Here is a 7573-nt window from a genome sequence, read left to right on the forward strand (position 1 = left end):
CCCAATGCCAGCACTAGCTTTACTAATAATATACAAACTCTAACGTTAGACAAGGACGTGGAATATGAAGTCGGTCTACTGAACGTGTTGCTTCCCCGTCGGTATTACATTGTTAAACCGGGTGAACCAGAGTGTAGTATACATCTTGAATGTGGTATAAGACCAACGCCAGATTCAGAAGCTATTGAAAGACGCACACTGTCAGAGGCTATTAATGCTAATATCTTATATAATGACACTGGGTTTTTGCTGATGAGTGTTAACGGTATAATTACGACATTGATAAAGGAGATGGTCGATGGATACAAGTACCATTTACTAGCGTATTCTAGAGAGGTTTTTGCATTTAGCTCAACAAATGATCATTTAACTTTGTTCTGCTACAGTGGTTATCATCCACAAGTTGTATTTATTAAGGTTTCCTTTGATACGCGACTGGCCCAGGTTCTCGGTCCTATGCTGTGTTTTCTTCCTTGGGTACACATGAAGAACAAAAAAAAAACCGTTCTTGTTCCGCTACATGGTCATGCCCCTCTGTTGAGAAATGGTGACGTACAGTGTGTTCTCATTTACACTGACCTTGTCAATCCCTCTAGGTATGCAGGGAAAAATGTAAATATTCTTGATGCCTTTTCGCTCTCCGGAGGTCTAACAAAAGGCGTGCATCCAACTATATATAAGTCCCTTAAATCCAAAGTAATTGATTCGATTTCTATTAAACTCACAGATCAAAAAGGTCGTCCTATGCATTTCGAAGAAGGATACCCTGTTATATGTTTACTTCATATCCGATCGCGTTGAATCTTTGAGTACATTTTGCTGTATTAATAGGAATGTTGTCCATTTGAACAGACAGTCTCCTCGCCGCCACCATGCGGGTTACATTCATCCCTCCTTTCGTAGCAGAATATCATACCCTGTTTTCGAATGGCAAACATATATCATCCCGAGGGAGTGGTATTGATGATATAGTCACACTTTCTTATGAACCAAGCTATCACAGAGGCGGGGGTTTATTCTCGGTTTTAGCTGGAGTCGCTAAAAGAGCTTTCCCTTTCCTAGTGAAAAATGTCATTGTGCCTTCAGCTCGAACATTTGGAAACAATGTTCTAGATGATATTTCACACGGAAGCAACTTGAGAAGCTCTATAAAAAAGCATGGAATTAATTCCCTAAAGCAAGCTGCAATGAAATTGACTAGAGGAAGCGGGAAAAAGAAAGTCAAGCGAGTCGGGAGGAAAAGGTGTTATAAAAACATCTTTACCGAGTTGTAATCATTGTTGAACTAAGAGCAGTATGGCGAGCATCACCAGCGCGGTTGGTGTCGGGAACCCGCGTTCTCCCCGGGGGCAATATGCCGCCGGTGTCAGTGAATTGTTTCCCCGCCCTAACAAAATGAGATTATTGGAAACAACGATTGCCTCCCGTTATGATGCTGATGTTTTACCTACTAACCTCGGATTCAATATGAAATTATCCGATAGATATATAGAATTTATCATTCCTGGAACACTTGGCAGTTTTATTGATTTGGGGAAATTGGTGTTGCACACCTCTTTACGCTTAACTAGGCCAGACAATACTATTCCTCTCGAAGACGCTCAACACGTTGAATTTGCAAATAATACCGCGCACAGCCTATTCAAATCAGTGCAGTGTTTTTTTGGGAGACGTAGCTGTTGACAATAATGTACTTTATGGGTACACGTCATACGTTAAAATGCTGAATACTTTGTCGCCCAACAAATTGAATACAATTGTAGCCAATGCTAATATTACCATCCCAGAGAACGGTTTTATTTCCAAAGTAACAACAGAATACTTTGACAATGCCAGCGCGCAACATAAGACAATTATGAAGCGGGTTAAGACTCACGGTATACAACTCTGTACCCCGCTTCTTCTGGATATAAGTTCTTTAGACAGTTACTTGCTCGATGGTATTTCGGTTAGACTCCAAATGGAACTATCTAGTAATGCATGGCTGCTAAATTCTTCAACTGGCGATAACATTCGTCTGCATATAGATTCAGCCAAGCTGCTTTATACGCGACTTGTTGTAACCCGTAATCCGGGCACACAAGGTAGACGACACACTGTTTGCATTAGTGACACTTGACTTAAAATTCTGGTACTTTAGGAGTATTTAAAGGAGTTCGTAAATGGGGTGATGAAACGGTGTCGCCTTTCTTATATGTATTTTATTCTACCTTAATACTACTTAATATTACAGAGGGTAAAAATATTGTTTAAACCAGCGACTGGCTTACTAGACTCAATGAGTCTTCAGGTTTTCTTTCACTATTGGTTACTGACGTTAACACTGGTATAATATTGAGTAAAAACTCACACAATAAAGTATCATAGAAATATAATCCTAAGTAAAACTAAGATAATAGAACACAATAGATATGTTAGATACGCTTTCCTCTATGGTACCACATTACTCCATACTCACAGTAGCAAAGATGAATGTTCTACCCATGTTGTCTAGGGAAGGACAACTGAGTGTCCAGCAACGAACAGAGTGCTGGTTGATCTGAGGTCAAGCCTGAATAAATGCTTCTTATATAGGCAGACATACATACAGACATCGCGAGGGTAATACGTCAGGCGTGTGAGTCATACATCAAACTCACACCGAGCTCATACAATAATCTACCTAACCGACATGCTTAATTCACGCGGTGACGCAGCTTTGTTTTCATAACATTTTGTTCCGCGGTTGATCGTGTTTTGGCCGCGGTTGATTGTGTTTTGGCTTAGAGAGATAAGCGGGTGTGTTAATGGGCCATTACAATTGTGTATAGGTTGGTAAATGAACAGTGCGTGTGGGGACAATCATGTCTTGGAGTCCGTGTTGTGTTTTAGCGGTCGATACCGCTGTTGTCATCGGAAAATATTGCCGGTGAAGATGATGACACTGGAGCGAGTGGTGTCGCAGCCCTCGGGGCACCACATACCCCCCCCGTTAAAATCACGCCACGTCCTCGTGGCACGAAGCGTTCCGCCCGGCGGACGACCATGGAGGGCCAAGACGGGGATGGCGGGATCGTGGGGGAGGAGGCCAGCGAGAGACGGGACCTGAAGAGACAGAAGAAGGCCACCCCACCGGCGACGAAGACGACGCCGAGGAGGAGCAGCCACCCCCACCAAGGGAGGAAGGGGTCGAAGGCGGGGACCGGAGAGACGGATTCCTGGAGCGCGTGAAGTGCTGGAGGGAGGTCCAGCGGGGGGGCCAGAGACGACCCGGGCGACGGCGGCGGGGAGGGGAAGGGGCCAAGGGGAGTCTTGGCCAGGAGCGATGAGACCACGTCACGTCCGATGTGGAAGGGGGCGCGATGAACCGTCAGCGGGGCGTCACCGTCCATAGTAGCAGAGGCAGGGAGGCTGAAGGCGTCGGAGTGGGCACTACAGCCCATACCGAGGCTGAGGAGACCCGTCCCGTTGATGGTCTGCCTGTATTTGGAGACCGGGCTGTCCGGGCAGACCATGGTGACCACCTGGGGAGTATCGGTAGCGAAGACCCAGCCCGCAGGAGACGGGATGAAGACCGGGGGGAAGACTCTGAGGAGAGACTTAGAACACAGCGAGAGGGCGTCTGGGCGATCGAGAAGAGCGATCTCGCAGCGCTGGACAGAAGTCGAGTAGACAGGGGCGACAGGGGGACATACATAGAGCAGGTGGTGTTTAGTACAGCGGTCCAAGGAGTCTAAGAGCATATAGTGAGTGCGGTCTTCAGAAACCGCAAGGTAAGTGGAAAGCGTGTCGGTGTGCAGAAAATATGGCGTGCCATCAAGATGAAAAGGCAACGCGTCCATTTTAAACACATCGAACACGTCAGAGGGATCCCCTTTCATGGGGATTTGTAAGTAGAAGTGAAGGGTTCCTGAGGAAAGCGTACCTTTAGAAATAACCCTAGAGACATCTCTATACAATGCTAAATATTCATGTGCTGCAGGGAAAAGTAAGCCTGGGTAATGGAGGGACGCATTGCTGAGCACACGAAATAGTACATCATTCGGAAGGAGGAGAGGGGAAACCTGCGTTTGGGACAGCTGCTGAAGGCCAAGCTTGAGATTCAGAGTATCATGATTTAGGTCACTAAGTGCCAACTGAATGAGAAGGATAGTCTCCAAAATACGCATTTCCCTTCAATTTGCAAGGTTTTAGTGAGAACTGACGGATAATAGCTGAGGCCAAAGCCGAGGCGGACTCTAGACAGGAGATGGCAGAATGAACATGACGGAGGTCCCGAACTGTGGCGTTGAGGACTTCCTGATGGAGGTTGTTGACGTCTCTCTTCTGTGGACAGAGTGTAGAGCTGGGAGAGCTTCCCGTGTATCACATCTATTTGGGCCTGAGTGGCCGTACCGAAAAGGAGGTTTGCTACCGAGCCAAGGAAATCCACGGCCCCTCGCTTCTGGCGAGTCCGAAACGGGCTGCCATCTCTACCACTCATAGCCGACAGAAAGCTGTTAAGATCTTTGAATAACTTCTCAAACTCAATGTGAAAAGAGTCTAGAGTGCGCCTGAGTAGACCAACAGTAGGGAACGATTGATTCATATGTTCAATCGACCATGAAACTTCCGCTGTTAGATTTGCCACGTTGATGAGAGGACGTTGGATGTCGTCCGTCTTGATGACGACGGGGACAACATAGTACCGTCCTGTCAACAGCATCTTAAAGACTGGGGAGAAGACGAGGCCGGGACGAATGGGTTGCTCCCGGGAGGGATCAAGGGAAGACAAGGAGAGGGCAACACCCAGGATCAGGGAGAGGGTATGCACGCCTGACATTAGGAGAGTCATGGAAGCCAAGAGAGTCCTCGTGAACGACCTGAACATTATTTGTGTGAACTGTCTTGATCTTACCACCTCTAACATGACGCAGTCGTAAGACTACAGGGCTTATTTTTTTCTAGCACCCTAAAAGGTCCATTGAACAAGGGCTGGAGCTTCTTTGGTTCGCCCTTTGTACATACATGCCTTAAGTAGACCCGATCTCCTACTACCACCTGTTTGGGTTTGGATTTCCTAAACATTCTTTCTGACTCCTGCCATCCTATATCTATATTGGTCTGACATAGTTTATAGGTCCGCTGCGCGACACTAGAAGTAAATGCTTTATAGCTGTCAACATCATAACAAGGTTGGAGTTTATTCTCAAGCACTTCAAAAGGAACATTTGGGTCCCGAGAGAAAAGCAAAAAAAATGGTGAATCTTTCAGAACACGATGGTAGGCAGTGTTGTAGGCGTGTGTTGCAACCGGAAGCATTTGGTCCCAGATACCGCGATTGTCCTCGCACAAAGTTCTCAAGATATTTATTAAGGTGCCATTAGGCCTTTCTATCACATCGTTTGCAGACGGGTGATAAGGAGTTGTCCTTAGATGATCAATCTGTAACAACTGAGTCAACTCTCGTAAGAGAGTGTTGACGAACTCCTTTCCTTGATCCGTGACTAGAATCGGCGGGATGCTGTGTACACAGACTACGTTCTTGTAGAACGCAGCTGCCACTTCCTTGGCTGCCTTCGTACGAAGGGGGGTTGCTACCAAGAAGCGTGGCAGGACGTCTATCACTGTCAGTACATACCTATAGCCTTCGTCTGAAACAGACAAAGGTCCGACAATATCCATATGGACTCTGTCAAACGGTTGGCCAACCTCTGGATACCTCATAAGTGGAGCTGGCGGGATCCCCTCTTCTTAAACCGACAACAGACAGGACAAGATCTGACATATTGCTCCACGTCCGCCTTCATTCCCGGCCAGTACGCAAACTTGCGACAGCGTGCCAACGTAACCTTAGTGCCTCCATGCCCTGCAGGTAGCATGGAATGCGCCAAAGCTAACGCGTTAGGAATGTAGCTTGGTGGAACGATAACCAGTCTTTTCTGCTTGTTGTATTCATCGCAAACATCGCGGTAGAGAATGCCGTTCTCTACACACACTTCACTAAGAGGCAGTTTTTGAAGTGCCTCTTAGCTGCATTAACGTTACATTGCTCCTATATGCAACTTTTGTCTATTCTTTATCTTGTACGTTACAACCGTTGTTTTGTTCAAATGATTGCTTAAATTCTATCAGTTCAGGATCGCTATCGTGGTGCTCCATGAGTCCAGCAAGACTCAATGGAGAAACTTATCCTGTTTGTCATGTCCCTCCGGAGAGGCGACAGACGTGTCCTGTCCACCCGTAAGGGTGACAGACATAATTCGAGCATCCAATTCGCCTTCTATCACGTCACTCTCCTGATTCCTAATCCTTGACAAAAATCTGCTACCATGTTGCTGGAGCCTGGGAGATAATCAATACTAAAGTCAAATCCTCCTAGAAGTGTCTGCCAGCGTGCAATCCTGCTGCTAGGTACTGTGCTTTTAACAGCCAAGTCAGTGGTCTATGGTCCGACAGGATGTATCCTATAACCCAAGATAAGGGTCGATTAGTACTGAGGCCATAGATGACTGCTAAAGCTTCTCTCTCTACCGCTGAGTAGTTACGTTCTGCTCCATTCAGGGTTCTACTAAAATATGCTATGGGACGTAAACTACCATTTTCATCCTTTTGTTGCAACACACCACCTATTGCCTTATCTGACGCATCTGTGGTGAGATTGAAGGGCTTCGGAAATCCGGAAAGGCTAAAACAATGTCAGTCGTTAGACTGTTCTTTAGTGTGCTAAATGCATGCAATGCCTCTTCATTCCACTCAGATGTGTCTTATCATTCTTGGTTACTTTCCTCCCTTTGAGTAAATTATTAAGTGGGGATGCTATCTTGGCAAAGTCTTTAATGAATTTCCTATAAAAGTTAACCAATCCCAGGAAACCTTGAAGTTCTTTGACTGTTTTCGGAGGAGCGAGTTGTTGCACCGCCTGTACCTTTGAGGGCTGAGGCTTCAAGCCAGAAGCACTAACAATGTGACCCAGATAATCTACTTGCTCTTTGAAAAAGGAACACTTATCTAGTCTTAAGGACAGGTGAGCCTTCTGCAGTCTGTCCAAGACGGCATGGAGGTTCTTTAGGTGATGGTCCATGTCTTTCCCTTGAACTATCAAATCATCAAGGTATACATGTACAATTCTTCCTGTCAGACCTATGAGAACTTGATTCATGATCCGTTGATAGGCTGCAGGTGCTGTTTTTAATCCAAAGGGGACTGTAGTGAATTCATAGAGGCCATAAGGTGTCGTGAAGGCTGTCAAGTGTTTAGATTCCTCTGCCAATGGGACTTGGTGGTAGCCCTGGCGCAAATCAAGGGAGGTGAATACTTTACTTTCCCCTAACTGTTGCAAAATGAGGTTAATGTTAGGGAGGGGATGTTTGTCATCAATCAATTCATCGTTCAAAGCGCGGAAGTCGAGACAAAGTCTGACTCCACCATCTTTTTTAGCAACAGGGACTAGAGGTGCGCTGTAGGGTGACGCACTAGGGCGTATAATACCCTGGGCCTCAAGGTCCTTGAGCTGAATCTCTATTTCTTTATGATATTTTACTGGTATTGGGTATGGCTTTTTATATATAGGCTTGTCATTTTTAGCCTTAAAGTGTGAACATAATAGGGGTAA

Source organism: Eriocheir sinensis, unplaced genomic scaffold, assembly GCF_024679095.1.
Source record: "Eriocheir sinensis breed Jianghai 21 unplaced genomic scaffold, ASM2467909v1 Scaffold708, whole genome shotgun sequence".
Classification (NCBI taxonomy): domain Eukaryota; kingdom Metazoa; phylum Arthropoda; class Malacostraca; order Decapoda; family Varunidae; genus Eriocheir; species Eriocheir sinensis.